We start from the raw sequence: 22,121 nt of genomic DNA, 5'->3' as shown, positions 1-22,121 counted from the left end.
TAAATGACTAAAATGCATTCGTCGCCCATTTTCTCACGTTATGATAATGATCATTGATGGGACCAAACAGCGGAGGTGCAAATGATGGGGCCAATGAATGCCGCAGGACCCGAAGCCTGTTATTACAGATTCTGCGCTCCATAATGGAATAACTACGGTATCGATGGGCCAAGTATCAACAGTACTCTAGAGGGACATGTAATGGCACGAGGTTATACGACGGAATTGCGAACGGCGCCCACCGATGAGCTAGTGAAGCTGCTAGCATGCGTTTTCTTTCACTTGGCCCTCACGGTGCGTCTCCTTCCACGCGCCAGACAGAAGCATTTAATACTAGATTTTCGTTCCACACATCGGGCGCGTGGCAGTGCTGCAACTACTGCACGACCGAATTTCTCAGTCGATACTCAGCGGTCCAAGCGAACACTGCCGTAACGAAAGTTCGTACTGCGGCACTTATATGGAGATGACGCGCGCAGCGTGTCTAACCACCCCTTCCGTTCTGCAGGTACGCCGCGCCTGTGCGACTCGCAGACCTCCTGGCCCGTGGGCCAGGTTTCACTTGCGCAGCTGCTGTACGCTGCCTAGCGACACACCGGATAGCTCACCTATGCCCGTCTTTCTCGGCCAGGGCAGAATTCGGGCAACCGAGCATGCGTAATGCTCCGAGCAGAGGCGGCAGGCACCGCCATTTCGATGGAAATGCCCCGCGCAATGCGGCCCCCACCTCCGCGGGCGTTTCTTAACGCCCAGAAGCTTCCGCGCCGATTTTATTGTGCGCGTCGCCTCCGGGAAAGAGCAGTAATTGGCTCGTAACTGCCATTGCCGGAATAATAAAATATAAGGCGTTCGAGGCCCATCGTTACGACTGCCCCGCGGCCGCGCCAAATTACCGCGCAGTCAGAGCGAAGGCGCCCAGCGGATGCGCCGACTGTCGCGCATATTTCACACGCGCCGCAGAGCGAGCGAGAGCGGCCGGCGGCGGCCACCGAGCCTGTGCCGTCTCGGCAACTGGATACACGAGCGCGGTCAGAGGATGCACCTTTAGCCGTGGCGGTGCAGGAAGATGCGGCCGCGCCGTCCCTGACCCAAATGGCCGGACGAGAGAGCAAGCGTGGCATATATACGGTCCGGCGCAAGGTGACAGTGAATACGCGGCGGTAATCATTACCGGGCATCGATGACGCGGGATGCTCTGGCCGTGAGATGGCGGTAATTCGAGTCCTTTCGCTGCATCTCGCATATAATCGTGGTATTTTTTTTCGGACCGGTGAAGCGAAATAGTCGCTCTGGAGTGCGCATAATTTGGCACTGCGAACATTGATACCTGCTACAACGAAGACGGTTAGAGAGAGCAAATGATAAAGGAAAGGTAGGGAGGTTAACCAGGACTGAGCCCGGTTGGCTACCCTACACTGGGGAAAGGGAAAAGGGGACGGAAAGATTAAAAGAAGAAGAGAAGGTCTACTGGGTATATCGTTCGGTCACTCAGTCCGGATCACAGACGCTGACTCAATCCAGTAGCCTTCAAATATCGCAGCAGAGCTTTTGTGGCCTTTTGTAGCTGCGATATGCGAGGCCATGGTCCCAAGATCTTCTTCAAGGTGAACGGTGTTCTATCTAGCTGATTGAGAGCTGCGCAGAGGTCATGTCTTTCGTTTTGAAAAGATGGGCAGTAGCACAGTAGATGTTCTATAGTTTCCTCGGCACCGCAGGCATTACAGTCGGCGCTGTCAGTCATTCCAATCAAAAACGTATATACATTGGTGAATGCGACGCCCAAGCGTAAGCGGCACAGCATTGTTTCTTCATTTCGCAGAAGCCCTGGTAACAGCCGCAGTTGCATAGAGGGGTCGAGGGAATGCAATCGTTCTTGGGTGAATTCAGGTGTGTGCCACTTCTCTAATGTCATACGGTGTGCTACCTTGCTTAGGTGTTGGGCTGCGTCGGTCCGCGATAAAGGTACAGAAACAAGGGTTGCTCCTTCGTGTGCTTTCCTAGCAGCTTCGTCAGCGAGGTCGTTGCCGGAGATACCGCAATGGCCAGGCAGCCGCTGAAACACGACGTCGTGTCCTTTCCCTATCATACGCTGGTGCATTACTCGTATCTCCGACACTAGTTGTTCACACGACCCGCGACGAAGAGATGACAGAAGACTTTGTAAGGCCGCCTTCGAATCGCAGAATATTGCCCACCGATTAGCGGGTTGGTTGTTAATGTAATCAACGGCACCTCGGAGGGCAACAAGCTCCGATCCGGTCGATGTTGTCATATGAGAAATCTTGTATCGGACGCTAATTGATCGTGATGGTATAACCACTGCGCCGGTGGAGCTGGTCTGAGTGGAAGAGCCATACGTATATATGTGGACTCGGTCAAAGTAGAAAGTGTACAAACAATCCAGAGCTGCTTGCTTCAGGGCCAAGGTAGGCAGGTCGGTCTTCTTCCTTATCCCTGGAACCGTGAGACGCACTTGAGGTTGTTCTAAACACCACAAAGCTGAGGTTGAACGTGCTGAGGGTGTGAAGCCCGATGGTAGACAGGCACGATGGATAGTACGCGATAGCTTTATTACCTTTAGTGCAACACCGCCTCGCGCATTGAGCGAAGCCATGAAGTAAGCAGAAATTTTTCAGGCAGTGGGCATCATCAAAACACACGAGCGTATACACATATACACAGAGTAAGGAATGCAGTAGACGCCAAAGTTCACGCTTGTGAGTGGGCAACGCACAACAGCAGATAGCTGAACATTGAGGGAAACGCTATCGAAAACAGCGTAACGGCAGTCTCGTAAAAAAGCAAGAACAGTAAATGATACCGAAGACGATTACTTAATGAAAAGTAAGTGGTCTGTCCGGAAAAACTTGGTTTTATCGCCATATGGTACGCATCCACAACTGTCTTTACTCTGGCAAAGTTAGTTAACTCAGTTCTTCATAAAAATAAAATTTGGCCATTGTCGTTTCCTCGGACATAAAAAAAAAACCATTTCATATGGTCTCGCATTCCATATTACTAAAAAAGTTAGAATTAAGAGCTTTTACTAACAATAGACTTGTGGTTCTTTACCAGCTGTCTTACAAGCTGGAAACAATGTGTTGCAATTGATCACCTAAGTTCTCAATATAAAAATATTACCTGTAGGATACCTCAAGGAACAGTACTAGGTGCTATATTATTCTTTTTGGATATAAATGACTTTTCATGTGCTTTGTTTTTTGCAAAAATCTAATGTACGCAGACCACGCCACGTTAATATTTCAAGCTAACCACCTCTCGATACTATAAAAACAAATTACGACAGAGTTAGCACCAATTACCACGTGGTTCTCTTGTACCCACCGTGGTTGCTCAGTGGCTAAGGTGTTGGGCTGCTGAGCACGAGGTCGCGGGATCGAATCCCGGTCACGACGGCCGCATTTCGATGGGGGCGAAAACACCCTTGTACTTAGATTTAGGTGCACGTTAAAGAACCCCGAGTGGTCGAAATTTCCGGATTCCCCTACTACGGCTTGCCTCATGACCAGAAAGTGGTTTCGGCACGTAAAACCCCATAATTTAATTTTAATTTGGCTCTCTCGTAACAAAGTAACATTAAATACATATAAAACTAAATACGTTATTTTTCATTCCAGGAGAAGTTGCCTAGATTACAGTTTGCTGAACTTGTATGTTGATAACGAAACCATTGAGCGTGCTTCCAAGTTCAAACACGTGGGTGTCGTAATGGAGGTAAACTTGCATTGGAAAGAACTGGTTGACAATTTATCTGAAAATACACTTTTCGGTGTTTTATGATTGTTAAATCTAGAAGTTACTTTCAATATAACGTACTTCGTTCTTTATATATTTTTTTATTTCACTCACACTTGTGTCATTGTTGCGAAATAGCGGGATTTACTTACATAACGTACATAGCACCAGTTGTACGATTACAAGAACTCGCTCACTGTCCAAGCACCGAATTGTTTGCAAATGCTCAGATATTCCCAGTCGCATGTCAGCGAAATTATAAAACTGCGGTTTTGGCAAATGCTATACTAAACACTAATTTTTCATTATCATTCAGTTTCTTTTGTTTACCAAACCGGAATACAAGGCAAGCAGCCAATGGCAACTTTAATCTCTCTACCCGCAGAAACGTGTTACACGGTGAAAGGGTAATTCAATCCAATGGCGCTAAAAATTTGGAATTCTATTCTGCTCGAAATAAAACTCGCACACAACGTTAAATTCTCATATATGGTTTTTGGCGAAGTAGTGCACTTGGAAAAAAAAGACATTAACACAAACATGAATCATGAGGAGATATACAGGCGCTATTCTGTCTCACTAATCAGCGCTTGTGTATGTCCGCATCATAGATGTTTGCGTGAACGTCTTTTTTCCAAGAGCGCTTCTTCACCAAAATTATGAATCACCAACTAGCCTGTCAATACATATCATATCATAGGTACATTTTTTTAATCACTCATGTAGCAATTAAACTAGAATATGAATACTTAGTCTGTGTCCTTCATCTATTTCCAGCACGTTACTAAAGTACGTGTTTCCCACTGGGAAAGTTTGTAGTGTCGAATGTATATGCACTTTGTAGCTTCCCCTGTATGTCTGACAGTTTGTTAAGTGTTAGTCGTTTCTGCTCTGTTTAACACGAATATTTTATAATTTTGTATTTCTAGCGATGTTCATTTATGATTGTCTTGAATGGGATTTATATTTTCTATGTGATTTTCAAGCTACAATGTTATGTTTAAGCACGCTTAAGTATAACCTGTTCATTACAGCTCAGCTCATCAACCTGGTTGACACAAGCATGTGCATTAGATTGGACCATTAACTAGCCATATAGGCTAATGGTGCAAATATTTTTGTAAATATTCTGTTGTGTTTTTTTTGCAATAAACTCACCTTTGATTTGACTCGAAGGTGACCATTACTCGTCTCCTTTATTATCACCTTTATTTTCATCTCCAGCGTGAGGATATTGTGCGGGTGTTTACTCACGACTCACCGATATCGCCAACACGAAGAAACCACAACCAACCACAACCAACCACAACCACGATATAGAGCCACACAAGCCACGGCACCAGTAAGACATCCAGCAAAATCCACCTAATCGAAAACATGGAGAGCTGGCAAGAAAACCCACAAAGGCGAAAACAGTGATGCGTACAGCGATACCACTGAGATATGGCCGATCCCTTTCGTTTCGGTAGTATTTTTAGTTCCATTTATCCAGAGTTGTAAAAAAAAGTAGTTCCGTTAAAAGAAACTTTTTTTTTTTGCATTGCCAGGCTATTCCGATTAGGCGGCAATTCCACAGTCGCCAGCTAACGGCGACAACTCCTCTATTTATATATATTAGAAAAAAAAATAAAGAAAAGAGGAAGGCGAACTGGATGCAGTTCTTGGAACGTATGCCTGCACACACAATAAGCAGAATGAAGGAAGCAAGAGAAGAGAAAGCCACAGGAGCATGCTGACTACAAAGAGGCAACAACAACAAGAAACCGAGTTGCAGTGATGCGCGATCCTCGCCTGTTTAAATGCGAGAACCGAGTATGACTCGAGCCGTATGACTCAAGAATGTTTAAACTCTCAAAGAGCTTAGGGATTTTAGATAGCTTAGACCAGCACTAGCTCATAATAAGGCAGTACTGTCAATGGAAAAGAAAGTTCGCTAGTTTTGCAATAGTAATTTTACACCTTCATAAACGCTTACAGCTCACACCTCATCAGCTCCTACGCCAATGAAAACTAGCGACGAACTGGTTATTCGGTTGCTCATATTTCTTATTAACACAGCTCCGACTCAAGATAGCTGTATGAAGGCAGAAAGCACATCTCGTATTAGAAAAGGAGCGTCGGTTTGGTTATAATAAATACAGTTGTTCACAAGCTAGAGCGTCAAGAAAACTGAATCTCGTAGGAACGTACACAAAGGCTAACGCAAGGGAGACGCACGGATGCTAAAACTGGAATTCGCGTTGATTTACAGAGCACGTGTTCAATAATACGGCTTTATAATCAGCGAAGTACGAGCGGTGTACACTTTTATTTTGCTTTGCATTTCTTCTCGCGAGCCAGAGGTCAGCATTAATGTTCATACAGAGCCTATTATCGTTTATGCAGGCTTGCTCTCAATCCCTCGTGTCCTTTTCGCCCACTGGCCACCCAGTATATGCGAATTTGAGTAGGTTTCGAGCGCGGCACTGGCCCCATCCATGTTTCACGGGCCAAGTATCTAGCATTTACTCGGGACACAGCCATCATCAGAAGTAAAAATTGCACAAGAACCACCGGCGTACGGAAGCCTACGTCACCCGCTAGCTCCCTGATAGACCTGCTACTGAGATATGCTGCTGGGGACACTTATTGGTTAGCTCTATTGGCTAAATGATATGAGGCGTGTGGATGCTGTCAAGTCGCAATGTCTACAGGATCGGCCCGCGTTGCAAGGCAGATCAGCACTCTTGCGAGCATGCACGTCACGCACTGGTATCGGGATCGGCTTTCCAAGCCACCACCTCTAATTAGAGTATCTCCGGAATTGGCACAGTCTACCCAGCCGGGCAGCAGAGCCCCCTCCCCCCCCCCCCCCCTTTCTGACAATATAAAGTAAGAAAGGACGAGCAACCAACGTTGACTGAAATGGCGTAGGTTCCTGCGCCGGGTCTCTCTCTTCCCCTGCCTTTGTCTTAATTGCCGCCACAGATTATACATTGCCCGTGGTACAGCTTCTCTAGCCTAACATATTCAACGTCATCTCACTTATGTTTTGATAAATGAGACATCTAGCAAATATCAATGCTCCGATAGGTGCGGACGGGCACTATAGGCCTATCTTACTCCTGTCTGAATGGCGAAGCATATCCTTGACACAATTACATGCCGTGTTAAATTGAGCCAGTAAGTGCCGGGAGAAAACGGTCGCGTACCAAATCGGCAAGAAAGACGTCGTGCTATCGAGTCTCTTAATTTCTGCGGTGTTGTCGTTGTCAAGACTGGACACTCAGCCATAATATTCCTCAGCCACTACGCGCCGCCTAGGGAATGCCCCGATCTTCCTCGCGTTGGCCCTATTACCTTGAGCAAATAGTATAGCTTGGTACATCGGGATAGTTGTTGTTGAAAATAAAATTTTCTCTTCATGTATCTGTCTCGCTTCTAAAGCAAAACAATAAGTGTGTTTCACTTAAATCAACAACTCGCATTGCTTTATAGTTTACGTGTGTAGAATTTTTATACTTAAACTTAAAGGGCACAGATATAGAGAGAACGAGAGAGAGAGAGACATAGAGAGAGAGAGAGTGATAGCCAGTGAAAGGGGTAAAAGAGGAGCTTTAATGAACGCATCGCTTCCGCTTCAAACGGAAGAAGTACTGGATGACAAAAAAAAAGATTATCGCCATGGAAACTACACGAACATTGAAAAAAGGACATCCTATCGCCAAAAACGTCCGCAAAAACCTCACCCTAATCCTACATCGTCATCTTCCTCTGAAAAGGGCAGGTATGTTTACGCCATACATCAATTCCTCCGCTATTCTTGCTTACTGCCTTTTTTTGTTCTATCTTCATTTTTCTACACTTAAAGCGAAGACTTCTTTGCCTACTCCCGTAATTTGGCGTTTGCCGTCTCTTCGTCGCTGGATATATGTGTGTGTGTATATATATATATATATATATATATATATATATATATATATATATATATATATATATATATATATATATATATATATATATATATATATATATATATGTGAAGAAAAAGATTACGACGTACGTTGAATAAGCACAGTATATTTGACTGACGTTTCGGCTGGTGGACCAGCCTTTGTCAAACCATCCTTTGTCCACCAGCCGAAACGTCAGTCAAATATATACTGTGCTTATTCAATTCTTCAATCGTCATTCGTCATTTTACTACCGGGAGCAGCGTGATTTCCTCAGCCATATATATATATATATATATATATATATATATATATATATATATATATAAACGAGAAGAAAGGGGGTTAACTGAGGGGCCCGATTTTTATTAGTCATATCATAAGAAGCCAACAAACACTGACACCAAGGACAACATAGGGGAAATTACTTGTGCTTAATAAATGAAATGAAGAAACGATAAATTAATGGAAATTAAAGTGGATGAAAAAACAACTTGCCGCAGGTGGCAACCGAACCCAGAACCTTCGCACATGCCTTCAGGTAGCATGTGTGGGTTTATTGACCAGTTGCCTTCACCCAAAAAGATCACGTTCTCGTGACGCCTGCGGCAAAAAGGACGTTCCACGTCCGCCGCCAAGGTCTGTGAGTGGTGGCGCTGGCTAACACTCCCAGGGCTCTACGAGGACACATAAATACCCAAGAAAGTGAATTGGGAAGCGACGCCGCGGTAGCTTAATTGGTAGAGCATCGCACGCGAAATGCGAAGGTTGTGGGTTCGGTTCCCACCTGCGGCAAGTTGTTTTTTTCATCCACTTTAATTTCCATTAACTTATCGTTTCTTCATTTCATTTATTAAGCACAAGTAATTTCCCCTATTTTGTCCTTGGTGTCAGTGTTTGTTGGCTTCTTATGATATGATTATATATATATATATATATATATATATATATATATATATATATATATATATATATATATATATATATATACATAGACAACTCTGGCCAGTTCATTATGTGCCGATATTGTCCTGAACTGACAACTTCGGCACTGGGCATGTGCGCATTCGTGGGCAATATTCCCTGAATACATGTGTCACTATGTGATACAAGGGGCATGAAGCCTTAAATCATTTTATCATTTTTATCATTATTCACTACAGATAGCCGGCTTACTTCCCTCTCAACACTTTAATTCTGAAAGTATTGATTCATTAAACATTACCGATGATGGGGATGTTAATTTATTGGCTAACCTGGACATCAAGAAAGGCTAATGGGCCATATAATATGACGAATGAACTTTTAAAAAGGAAGGATGGTGTAGCCAATACTTCGCCATTATATACCGCGCATCTCTTCAAGCGCACAACTAACCCATGACTGGAAAAAAAGCGAAGGCGATTCCTATACATAAATCCAGCGAAATCAACGAACCTTCTACCTAGAGGCCACTCTCACTTATCAGTGCAGTTTGTAAAATATTAGAATATATTTTTTTCCTTAAGATAACGGTATTTCTAGAGCAGAAGCATATATTAACAAATAGCCTCTCAATGGTTACACAACTAAGCGAAGTGGTGCATGACCTCGCACTGAACCTAAACAACCGAAACCAGACAAACGTGATGTTTCTCTACTTCAGTAAAGCATTTGATTGTATAAAGGGCGTTAAATTAGTTGCAAAACTTGAGGCTACGATCGGGGGTGATCATATTACTGCATGGATCAACAACTTCTTATTGCATCGGACACAGTGTCTTATAGCTGATAGCATTCCTTCCAGATCTGTAGCGGTGACCTAAGGTGTTTCTCAAGGATCCGTGATGGCCCCATTCATATTTTTAATCATTATTACCGACATTACTGCTAACATTGAATGTGACATAAAGCCTTTCGCGGATGATTGTATTACTTATAAAGAAATCGGGAGTTACGAAGACCACTTAGTATTAAACAGAGCACTCTACTTGTTGTCGAACTGGTGCAATGAATGGCAAATGTCTAATAAGACTACTACATCGGTATGTCCTTTGCAACAAAAAAGAAGTGCTCGGAATTTTCTAACGCTGTCGGTGGAACTTGCCTGAATAAATCATCACAAATACCTACGTTTCACATTCACTTCCGACCTTTCATGGAACTTACACATCGATCACATTGCCTCAGTAGTTTTACGCAAGCCTTTTTTTTTTTCCTTAGACGATCTTTACGCCTTCAACCGAAGCACACCAGATTATTAGATAATATAGCTCTCGTTCGTGCCCTCTTAGAATGCGCTAACGTCATCTCATTTCCCAAAACATCAGCTAACATATCAATGCCATAAAAAATGCAAAGAGAAGCTGCGCGGGTCAACTTTATTAAGTACGGGCCCTATTACTCCCCTTGGCTGATAGACTTGGCTGATGCAGGCCGTGAAGCGCTATCCGTTAGAGCCAGACAAGCTCGTTTAAAATTTATCTACCAACTAGTCCACAACAGCCTTAAGATAGACCGGGCTAAGTACACTACTTTGTCGGCATCATGTCTATGGCGAAATAAACGCCCATTCACATTAAACTAGTACTGCGTTTACAATGACACGTTCACGTTTTCACTTTTCCAACGTGCGGTCAAAGAAGGGAATCTTCTCAACTCAGAAATAGTTTTCTCTTTGTAACTTTCAAACAAACATCAAACAAAGAAGGCGCCACTTAAGACACCCGCATTTCTTCGCTCTAATGCTTGCGTTCCTTGGGCATAATTGTTATGCATCTCAAACCACAACTATGGTCACTTGCCCGCTGTTGCCTGTATAACTTCTGTAATATTATGTATGTCGTTTATTCGCAAATATATGTATAATTTTACAGGGAGTTAGGGAGTGTGTGTGTGTGTGTGTGTGTGTGTGTGTGTGTGTGTGTGTGTGTGTGTGTGTGTGTGTGTGTGTGTGAAAGAAAGAGAGAGAGAGAGAGGGAGGAAAGGTAGGGAGGTCAACCAGACGAGCGTCCGTTTTGCTACCCTACACTGAGGGAAGGGAAAGGGGGAACAGAAAGAGGAAAGCGGGACAGAGGGAACACTGTGTGCGCACGCAGCAAAGCACCTGGAAATCAGTCCAGTCCAAGCAAGTGCTCCGCCGATACGTTAGGCTGCCGTCATTCTGTTGTTTGAAGCTAATCTTGGTGCTTCCCCATAGCTGGTGATGCACGTTGAAGTAACCAGTGAAGACCAAGGAGCCGGTGGGCGTCAGTAGCACGTTGCAGTACGTGGCAGTATATCGTTAAGCTAAACCCCAGCCTTTTTTACTTCAGTGCGAATAGAATGATATGGGTGAGCCATGATGCTTACTCAAGAGTTGCAAGTACTGAATTGAGAACATCCAGCACTTGCATTACACTTCGCGCTGACGGAGTGTGCAGGTTATTCAAGAGCATTCGAAGAGTATTCATCAGAGACCGGAGCATCATAACCACTTGCCGGTCTTCTTCGGGCAATTTGTCAGGAACCCGCGCTGTGCACTCTACAGCCGTGCGCAGCTGTATCACTTGACATGGCTCCGGCTCCGGCTGTGTCATCGGCTGTGGCATTGGCTGTCGCATCGGCTGCGGCTTCGGTAGTGATTTCCGCTGTTGTTCTGGCTTTGGCTGTAGCTTTAGTAGTGCGGACCAAGTTGTATTTTTCTCCGCCATGACCTTGTCAAATTTATATTGAATTGCGCCAGGCCTAGGGGGCAGAGGAGGAGGTGTTGTCAGATGGGGCGTACTTTTCATAGAGGAGTCAGCGCTCTTTGAAGTCCGACGACGTCGGGAGCGTCGCTGTCTAACGGCCGCAACAGCTCCCCGACGAGACGAGCGGTCTCTAGCCATCTGCTTCAAGATCGTCTTTTCCTTCTTCATTTTGGGGCAGTCCTTCGAGGAAGCGTCATGGGACCCAAGGCAATTGGTGCATTTGAGAACCGTGGCTGCACAAGAGTCGGCAGCGTGGGGCTCCCTGCAGCGTGAGCAAACTCTCGTGTTCTCGCACCCGGCGCTAACGTGTCCCAGCCTCATACAATTGCGGCATTGCAGTGGCCTTGGGATGACTGATCGCACAGGGTGTCTAAAGTGGCCCACCTTGACGTGCGAAGGGATTTTAGTAATACTATATTTGTTACTGACTAATGTTGTTATGCTAACCAAGATATTGCACTTCCAATTGTCACTGTGATTTTTGCAATAGTTAATATTCCTTTCTTCTACTGTACCGTGCAGCATGAGCTGTTTGTTTGTTTGTTTAAAATTGTGTAATACAATGCCCACCTGCTTTGGTGTCGCTCGGACTCGCAGTATCGCAAATAAATATAAATAAAGCACATATCGTACTTCTCTGTGCCTACACCTCTCGTCAGCTTTCTTCCCTCGACAAGCAACAGACATCGCACACGAACTCAGGCGACGAGGCTGTAGCTGTTAGCTGTCTCCTTCACGAGCTACTGCTGCTGCCTCGCTAAGTGAAACAAGCTTCGCGTCATTTAGATTGCAACACCGCGTTGGATCTCCGCGTTTCGTTAGTCAGTGGTGTTTATTTTTTATCATTGGGAAAACCAGCCGTTCGGTGGCCTATCTCATCAGTTATTAAACAACAATTACTGATAAGACCAATAACGAGATAGACGTCGGCATGAAAGGAAGGTATAGGCACTCCGTCCCGTTCGGCAAATTTATGACGAGGAAAGCTTGAAGGGACGCGAAAGGGAGGGACAGCCATGTGCCTTCACAAAGCGCGACGATGTCGCACCTTCGAGGCTCGTTTGGGCTCGAAAAAAAGTGAGAGACGGAAACGGCGCGCCGTCAGCCAGATGTGACGTCCGCTGGTAGCGGTATTGTCGTGTATGTCACCACCCAACTACAACGCGGCACATATACGTATATAGCGTTGATGCTCCTCTAAGTTTCACGCTGCCGGGCTCGACGCGGGCTTCTGGCCGCCGCACGCAGCGCACGAAGTGCGGCAGCTCGCTCAGCAATGAGACTGGCGTGCGTGCACGAGGCGCCTCACGAACCGATAGCCGCGTCCCGAAGCCGCCGCTCGACTGGACGACCGCCATGCGCAGCGCGCCATCGTGACCGAGGCATCGCAAGACCTTGGCCAGTATACCCCGCGCGGAAGAAACGGAGCGATACATGCGGCGGCAGACTGCGCCCGCCAACAGGCCGGACAGGCGAGCCGGACGAAGGCTGAAGCTTGCCGGTTACTCGGAGCGGCGCTGAGCCTCCGTGACGACTCCGTGATTCTCGCCGCTTGTCGGCAGCGTGGTGGGAACGCAGTCGTCGCCATGTGCTGCGTATGGCGCGCCGTTTCGCATCGTGCTCTGTGCGCTGATGACGTGCGATGTGCGCTGCCGTTGCGCACGCTATACCGGCGGCAAGGTTGAGGCGGCGTTTTGCGCGTGGAAGCGACAAGTCGGACGAGGTAACTGAAACGCAGTCTTAGAACGAGTGAAAGTTGAGCAAGTTGTGAGGATTCTTGCTACGGCAGGCAGGCGTGCAAACGCGGACGCAGTATAGAACGTAAGAACGTAGTATAGAAGTATAGATTCTACGAAAAGGACAACAGAAACGCCGGCGTAGCGTTGGCTTTACGTTCTACTTGCATCCGTGTTCGCACGCCTGCTCTTCAGTAAGATGAAACGCAATCTGCCCATAATCAACACCTCAGGAATGCTACGCTCAGTTGAAGATTTCATATACAGTCAAACTTCCCTGATTAAGGAGCGTTTCAAGTCCCCATACTGTTCTCGCCAGAGAGTTGCATCGAGCCAAAGAATATGCCTGCAGGCAATTCGCTTGTGGGTAAGTGGAACAGATGCATGATGAACAGTTTGAATAACGTGTCTGAATTATTTCTCTTCATTGTCAGAGTTGTCTGAGAAGCGAAATTAATCCCTGCGCTTTCCCATAGCTAAAATATTGCATGATTACAGAAGACACGTGCCAGAACTGCCTTTGTGCTCACTAGTGTGCTTTGGGAAGGAAAAACGACCCCCGCAGATGATATTCACGTGGGATGTGCTGTATAGCTTAGCCCGGAAGCGTTTTCATTCGTTCAAGTATTGAGGAACTAAACGCAAACAGAGCCGGCTATTGTTCCGTCCCCGGGGTCGGTCTGACGGGGCTGGCGGTGCGAGTGAGCTAACTAATATCGCAATACCAGAGTCATTCAAAAAGGTATTGAAGGATTTAATACCGTGCCTCAGCTTTGCAGAGTGTACATCTGCTTACAGGCAGCGTAGGCCTGTACAAACTAATTGTACCTCTTATTGTCACGATACCCGCCGCCCTCTCGTTAATGCTATAGAAGTCCTGCATGTTACCAGCTATACCCTTATTAATCAGGAATCCGACTCCTAGTTTCCGTCTCTCCACTAAGCCCCGGTAGCACACGACGTGCGCGCTTTTTAGCACTGTATGTGCTTCTTTTGTCCTCCTAGCCTCACTGAGCCCTATTATATCCCATTTACTGACCGCTAATTCCTCCAATAGCACTACTAGACTCGCCTCACTAGATGATGTTCTAACATTAAACGTTGCCAGGTTCAGATTCCAATGGCGGCCTGCCCGGACCCAGAGATTCTTAGCGCCCCCTGCAGCGTCACAGGTCTGACCGCCGCCGTGGTCAGTTGCTTCGCAGCTGTTGGGGACTGAGGACCGGGGTTCGATTGTTTTATTCATATAGGAGGTTGTGGCCAAGTACTGCACCAGGGTGGCCAATCCTGCTCTGGTGAGGGAGTGCGTTACCGGTTCTGGTCACCGGGATCAGGCCGTACTCCAGGCCTGTTTGTGCAATTTTATCAACACGTGGTTTTCTTTTATTCCGGTGGAAAATTGCGCGGCACCGGGATTAGAACCACGGTCCTCTTGCACGCGAGGCGGATGCTCTACCTCTACGCCACCGCTGCGTTTGCAGCTTACATTTTGTTCAAGTACACGCCTGTCCAGCATTTATACCCGCGGGTGAAAACCGATGATACCGCTTGACTACTGTATGCAAACGCAAGAGCGCGCGTTCAGCAGTCTAAATTAAGCAGAAAGAAAGAAACAAAGAGCGAACGCACGATGATATTTTCTTTCTTTTCCCTTTTTTCCTTCTCTCTCATTAAGTCACATAAAAAATGTGGAGGGCGCCTAAGCTTCACATTTAAGAGTGGAACGCGATAGCATTCAAAGACCTCTGATTGCTTTTCATGCTTCCCAGCAACTGCAGCTTGTGTAACCGTAACCTTAACAGGGAAACGCCGGTGGCGAATGCGATGCGCGAAGGCAAGCTTTCTGGTAGAAACGCAGCCGCTTACGTGGGTCGATCTCCTGTTATTCTTCTGCGCTTTTAATATTTCACTCTGAGAAGAGCTAACATAAAAGATATGCGCTGTCGGCGATTTTTTCCACTACATTTGTTTGTGCGCTGCCGGTCTCAAATTCTGAGGAATACTTTGTAAAGAACGGAAGACATGGTATGAGCAACTTTGGTCGTAGAAGGGTGGTTGAGTATGCGTGGTTGGGAATTTGGTTCGACAGCCTTTTTGACGATGCGACGTCCGACGCGGGACGTTGACGCCGGGTTTTCTGCGACAGGGGGCCTAATAATAAAAAATAATAATTCAGCAGCCATTCGGCTCTGTGAAGGTGGATGACCAGCGAAGCGGTAGCACATCACGCAGGGTTAGACAAGGGCACATGTATTAATTTTCACCCTTTCGCAATGGTAGTAACGATAGCTGTGTCATTAGTGTGATATACACTTGTTCGGTTACAACTTTAGACATATTCTTGGCCAAAGATATATGCATACACAACCGTTATTGAGTAGTTGAGTGACTTAAAATGGTGTGGCACTTCAAATCAACCTCTTCTAGCATAAACTGAGTGAGCCATTTCTTGTCTGGTTTTGAAATGTCCACATTGAAGTCTCGAACGATGATCACAGGGGTAGTGTCATCACGGCTAACCTATTCAAAGTGCGTGATCATGAAATTCTTGATATCACACTTGGGTGTGCCTGGAAATATGTGCACAGTGGATATCACAACTACGTCGTTTGTACGGCACCGGGAGAGAAAAGGATGCATAGAAAGGCAGGGGGGTTAAGCAGAGGTAGTTCCGGTAGGTAGTTCCTGCACGGTGACATTGAATTCTTGCGAGTGAAGAGTGTGTGGACCTACATACATTTTGTCCTTCGCGTAGATGGCAACGCCTCTCCCTCGTGAGTACATGCGCTGTGCACAAACGATTCCAGTATACTCATCGACTTGAAACAATGGATATTTATTATTATTATTATTATTATTATTATTATTATTATTATTATTATTATTATTATTATTATTATTATTAGACCAAGTGTGCGATAGTTTTTGTGAGCGTCTAGCACATTTCGAATGGTACTGCACATATTTCAGGAATAAAAAGTGCAGGAAAAGCTATTCATGGATTAATTCCGATATTATGCAAGCCATATGTCAAAGAGATTGGCTTTGGAAAAAAAGTAAACGTACCCCTAACAATAAAGACCTACAATTAGAATATAAGATTGCAAGAAATAAAGTAGTTGCTCTTCTCCGCGCTGAACAACGTCGCTTTTTCTTACACAAATTTAACCAATTGTCCAAAAGTGCTAGCAAAACTTGGTCGCTAATAAACCATCTCAGAGGGAAATCTGAGACTGTTAAATCTGTGATACAAAATTTTCCTGGAAACCCTGTCGAAACGGTTGACTTGTTCAATCATTTCTTCAGTCAGGCTTCAACAGAGGCGTTATCTAAGCCTCGGCAAGATGTGACGCTTGGTGATTCTTTTGACAGCATCTGCACTTTTACCACGGCTTTCGAAATCTGACCATGCCCGGATCATTTTCAGTTTTCGAACGAATAAACCACCGGGAGTAGATGGATTATCTGTAAGCTTGCTGAGAAGAAACTTCGAGGCGCTTTCAGATATTGTGCTTTTCATGTTAAATGGCTTCCTAGATACTGGAACTATGCCACAAATCTAAAAACTGCTTTAGTTAGACCACTTCATAAGGCAGGAAAGAAATCTATTATTGAAAACTACCGGCCTATATCCATTTTGCCCGCATTATATTAGGTTATAGAAAAAATTTTGCTTGAGGTTATGACTTCTTTCATTCAAAAGTTTTCAATTTTGTCTGACTGGTTTCGTGCAAGGCCGGGGTACAATTTCGCTCCTGGAAGAATTTGCTGGTTATTTGTATTCTGCTTTTGAAAACAATCTCTTTAGCTGTGCTTTGTTTCTCGACGTATCCAAAGCCTTTGATTCAGTTTGTCATGACATATTACTTCGTAAATTATATCTAACTGGTTTTAGGGGCCCCTTCTATACTCTACTTGAAAACTATCTCACGAACAGGTCTCAAATAGTTGTTATAGGTACCAAATACTATAGCAGCAAATTATCCCTTGGTGCTGGTGTCCCTCAATGGTCAATTTTATCGCCTCTTCTCTTTAACATATTTGTGAACCATTTCATTTCAGTAATCCCAAATGGCAGAGTGTTTCAGTATAGAGACGAAGGATGTTAATTACAAAAAGGCTGCTGAATATCTGCAGTAATCGGTGCATGAAGCTATGGACTGGCTTTTTAAAAACAAGCTTACCGTCAATCAAAAAAATACAAAAATTATATGCTTCCAAAATCCCCTAATGATTGGAACCACGGTCATTCCAGCGTATCTTCATAGCCAAGACTGCTTATCCTGTAAGTGTACTCCTGTCGAAAATACAAACTCAATTAAATATCTCGGCATTCATTTCGATAGTGACTTGTCATGGCATAATCATGGGGCGCATGTATGCTCCAAACTAAGATCTGTCGCATGTTTACTCTTGAACATTAAATGTTTGGTGCCGTTTCAGACTTAAAAAATGATAGTACATTCCCTTGCATCCAGCACCTTAAGGTATGGTATAACGATTTTCGCTTTCTGCTCCCAACGTTGGCCGGACGGATTTGATAACCCCTTAAAAAATACATGAAAATGTGTGGCGTATAATCGCGTGACACCATCAAACAAAGATATTTTTCATGATCTCGGTTTCCCGTCCTTTCAATCTTTATTCATTTCTACGGTTGCGCTGCGCCATTGCTGGACGGATGAATTTAAGCAACCGCACGCCTCCCCGCGACCGCTGCGCAGAGAAAAGCGTTTCGTTGTACCGCGCGTACCTACTAGATACGGAGCAGCAAGACGCTGCGTGTATGCCCCAAGATATTTAATAATTTGACAGACGACTATTTTTTCGAAGACTCTCGGTCTAAATTGAAGTGTCTATTACACATGTTGTAATACAGATGTATGTACTTATTTTCCTTTTGTTTGTCGCAGTTGTGATTACTCTATGCTTTTGTTTCGATGCCTTGAAAACCTGATCTACGTTTATCACTCTCATTTGTTTTCTTTTTCTTTGTGGTATTAAATTTGTGCATGTATACTGCCACCACATCGCTTAGCGGACAATGCCGGGCCCCGTCACACAAGTCCCCATTGGCTTAGATGGGCCCGTGTTGCTGTACTAATTTTTTTGGGTGCTTAATAAAGATTATTATTATTATTATTATTATTATTATTATTATTATTATTATTATTATTATTATTATTATTATTATTATTATTATTATTATTATTATTTGCGGCGTGCTTGAAGCCTGCTTTATCTCAGACCCCGCTCACCATTTTAATTGTTGACTACAAACACGAAAAATATATGGAACACTAGCCATATACAGCTTCGCTGTAAAATAAAGAATGCGATTCAGCAGTTGTGGACATCAAAGAAAGACAAAGTCTTCTTGTGCGCATTAGTGTACACCATACGGTTTGTTGTTTAGAGTGAACTACCCCTTTGGTATTGGCCCACAATTTTACACTGCACTATCTCTATAATCGACCCACTTTTTTTTTTTTTGTGAGTGAAGTGCGACTTCCGGTTCCGTTTTTAGGTGCGCGCAGTTTGAACAAGCGCATCTAGGCTTCATTTTGGCCTCTTTGCGCTAATTACGCATTATTATTGCTCCGTACATGGCTCTACACTAACTTGGCGTGTCTTTTTCGTTCTAAAATTAATTTTGACGCGTTTGTTCGTTGTCCAATGCGCACTAGAAGGCCTCAAATCGCCTAATTTGGCGACATGAAAGTGGCCAGATACTCAGATCCCATGAACCCCAAATCAAGCTGAAGTATTATAGTGGCAAATTCGGCGTGTTGGTACATAAAGGAAAAGGCGGCAGCGCAAAAAAAAGAAAGACACAGACTCGGCGTTCATCCTTGTCTCGTCTCCGTCCGTGTCCTTATATTTCCTTTTTTTTTTCTTTCTTTTACACTGCCACCTTTTCAAATCTGAAGTATCCCAAGAAGACGTTACAAAAAAGAGTTATGGATCTGTTACTCAGGTCATAACACACAACTAAGACCTACTGTAGTCTTAACGTGGCAGATTATTTACAACATTGCTAGATAACGGTGGTTTACTTATTTATTGATTTTTGTGTGCTCTCTTTCTTGTTTCTTTTCACAGCTGTAATTTCAAAAATGACTATGTCGATACATTTATATATTGTACAGAATTGTGGATGTTCTTTTTTTGTGCGATATTAATGTTACTTTAGAAGAAAACTTGTTGTCGTCTCAAATGCACTGTTTGTCACCACGAGGAGGATAGGCCTCGTCAGGCATATACAGCCTTTAGCGTCCCTCCTGATGTGGCGTTGTATGTTTGGATGCTGTATGACATTGCAAAAGAGAGAATAAACTTCACTTTACTTTACTTTACCTTGTCGTCAAAATAGATACAAAATCTTCAAAATTTAGTTCTACGAAAGGCCGGGCGCCGGTCGAAACGTCGACATAAGAAACTTCTTTTTCGAGGAGCATAGCAAGAACTCTTCTCGTATAACCCTGTGGCACTAGGAGATCTATGTACCTTCAAACAACTATCTTCAGAGACGCATGTACGCGAAAACAAGAACGTTTAATTTGCCAATTCCGCCAGGGAAGTAAGGGAAAGACCAGTGATTCAGGTATGCCTATGGGGCATGTGGCGAGCAACCAGGAATTCCACCCGTCGCTAAATATTTCTCAAGAGGCCGGCCTTGCACTTTACAGGCTTGATGCCCAAATATCCATATATAGATGGTATTTATGGATAGCGTTTGTAGACGAGAACTAAATACAAGGCGTGTGCGACCGGACGTCACCATCACACGAAGTGATAATGGAAACGTACGTAGGCGAAGTAGAGACAAAACACTGCAGTTCATACGGAAGCACAATTTAATAACCTAACGAGCTACCAATATCAGAAATTTCGAACGGCTTAGGTTGTCCGGAAAGCTCAGAGCCTGCTTAATAATTGCCTTACAAAATGCGCCGTGCCAACCTGGCTTCGCAGAAAGTTTACGACGTTTCTTCACCGGTTTGCATTTACATTGACTTCTCACATCGTGTCCCCCATCGCCTTTTCAAGAAGGAAAACGTAAACGAGCACACGGTTGAACAGGTGCCCAAAATAAGTCTCGCTGGAGCGTATAATTTTCTCGTGGTTTCCTTCATCAGCCATCGCTGCAGGCTAATTAAACACGCGCAGCTCACGCAGAGAAGTGCGACTACATACCGTGCGCACGGCTGCCTACCAGTACATACGCCTAGGCATACCACGCATCTGAGAAACTAGAATTGGAAGCTGGGTCAATCTATGGTAAGGCGCCCGCGAGGTCAGAAAACTGCATGCACAAGTGACGTCGTGTTCTCGCTCTACGCGTCAGAAGAAGGAGAGAGAAGCTCAACTTATTTGCGGCCCTGTACACTGCCTGCCAGAAGGCCTCCTTCCTGTTACAAGGGTGGATGTATGTCGTGTTGCAGAACTAAACTGCTGGCACTGAATAACTCACTCGCTGTGAAATATTTCTAATCGTAGTTATGCGAGCACGCACCAAAGAGAACGAATGTTTTGGCACGATATTTAGTAACGCTGCGTACCGACTTTAAAGGGACCCAATAAGAACAACGGCGAATCACTTCAGAGTGGTGAAGCGTTATTTCAAGGCTTTGTGATAACTGGCGGAAGAAGGTCAATTACCAGCGGAGAAAATGAAAGCAAATGTTTCCCTCATTCAACTTTCCACCCAAAGTGCAGCACCGGTACGACAGTGTGTCGTCACGTAGTCGCACTTACATATGAAGGCACGAAACCTTTTCACCTGTTTTGGGTCGCTTTCGTTCCAATAAAAATTTGCAAAACTTACAAGGTTCGGCTTTTCAATAAGCTTAAGACGCAGTGTAAGGTCTCTCTCTCTTTCTCTGCCCTTTTTTTTTCTTTATCGCCAAACAATAAACTCGATACCATACAGGCTTTGTCAAAGTCCACGAAGCCACGTGCAGCTAGTGCCGCAACTTAAAGATGGACGTCACCAGCTGGCTCTCGTTTCGCGTGTTTTCTGGCTTAGCACGCCAGCGCTCATGGTAAGGCTGACTCTTTTGGAGTTCCCCATGAGCACAGCTTACAAAACCAGCTCAACTTAATTTTCCCCTTTACTGTCCCTTTCGGCGTCATACGTTTGTGCGTAAATAAAGTGGACGTGTTTATTACACTTGAAAATGAACATTTTCCTATACACGCATAATTTGAAACTATTCTTTGGCACACTTTTAAACGTTCGCACGTTACGTAAAAGGCTGCTTTGACACACAATTTGCGCTATATCCTACGCTGCCCGTAAATGAATTAGTAATCGGCGGGTGGTCTCACCAAGCAATGCGTACTCTCAGCGCGCTTTGAAAGAACAGGCTCCGGCTAATCATAATAGAGGACATAGTTAGCGAAGATGGCCGACCGCATTTTGCATCCTCGGGAGAGATGCAGAGGAAAGGTGCAGAGGTTAACCCTATGAGTTTTTGGTTTGCTAGCCGGTCAGTGCTACAGTTAGTGCAATGTGTACTACAACGGCGAACTGCGTTACATAACATAGTTGGCAGTCGCTACATCCAGGTAATGTTTTTGATGTGTTGGTTCGGTAGATTTTAAAAGAGGCGTACACATCGGAATGCGGTATGAAGAAGACAGCCCAACGAGAACAATGGCGAAGATCTGCGATATGATGACGGTTTCACGACAGCGACGACGAGGGTACGACGACGATGACACCAGCGTTGATGACATCGACGGCATGATGAGGAGGAGTCCCATCATTCACTTGCCGAACCATCGAGACATATATGGACATATACGCGGCGCAGCTCACCCTACACGCACACATGTCAGTTGGCGATTGCTGTGTGGAATCGGGCTCACTCGCGTAACAATAAAGTGTTTCTTAAATGTGACTCGCGTTCGCAAGGTCATTGGGAGCTCTCCGGTGGGCCGTCGAGAATTTACTCGAGAATTCTAACAAGAGGATAACAAAC

At 44.8% G+C, this 22,121-nt stretch overlaps 1 pseudogene; it reads left to right on the top strand.

The window, feature by feature from the left end:
* Positions 1 to 22,121, top strand: part of LOC140218473 (uncharacterized) — an 80,448-nt pseudogene that overhangs the window by 20,812 nt on the left and 37,515 nt on the right.

The sequence above is a fragment of the Dermacentor andersoni genome, chromosome 1 (genome assembly GCF_023375885.2).
Source record: "Dermacentor andersoni chromosome 1, qqDerAnde1_hic_scaffold, whole genome shotgun sequence".
NCBI classification, from domain to species: Eukaryota; Metazoa; Arthropoda; class Arachnida; order Ixodida; family Ixodidae; genus Dermacentor; species Dermacentor andersoni.
Note: the sequence above shows the minus strand (reverse complement) of the source record. Positions and strands in the feature narration are given on the sequence as shown.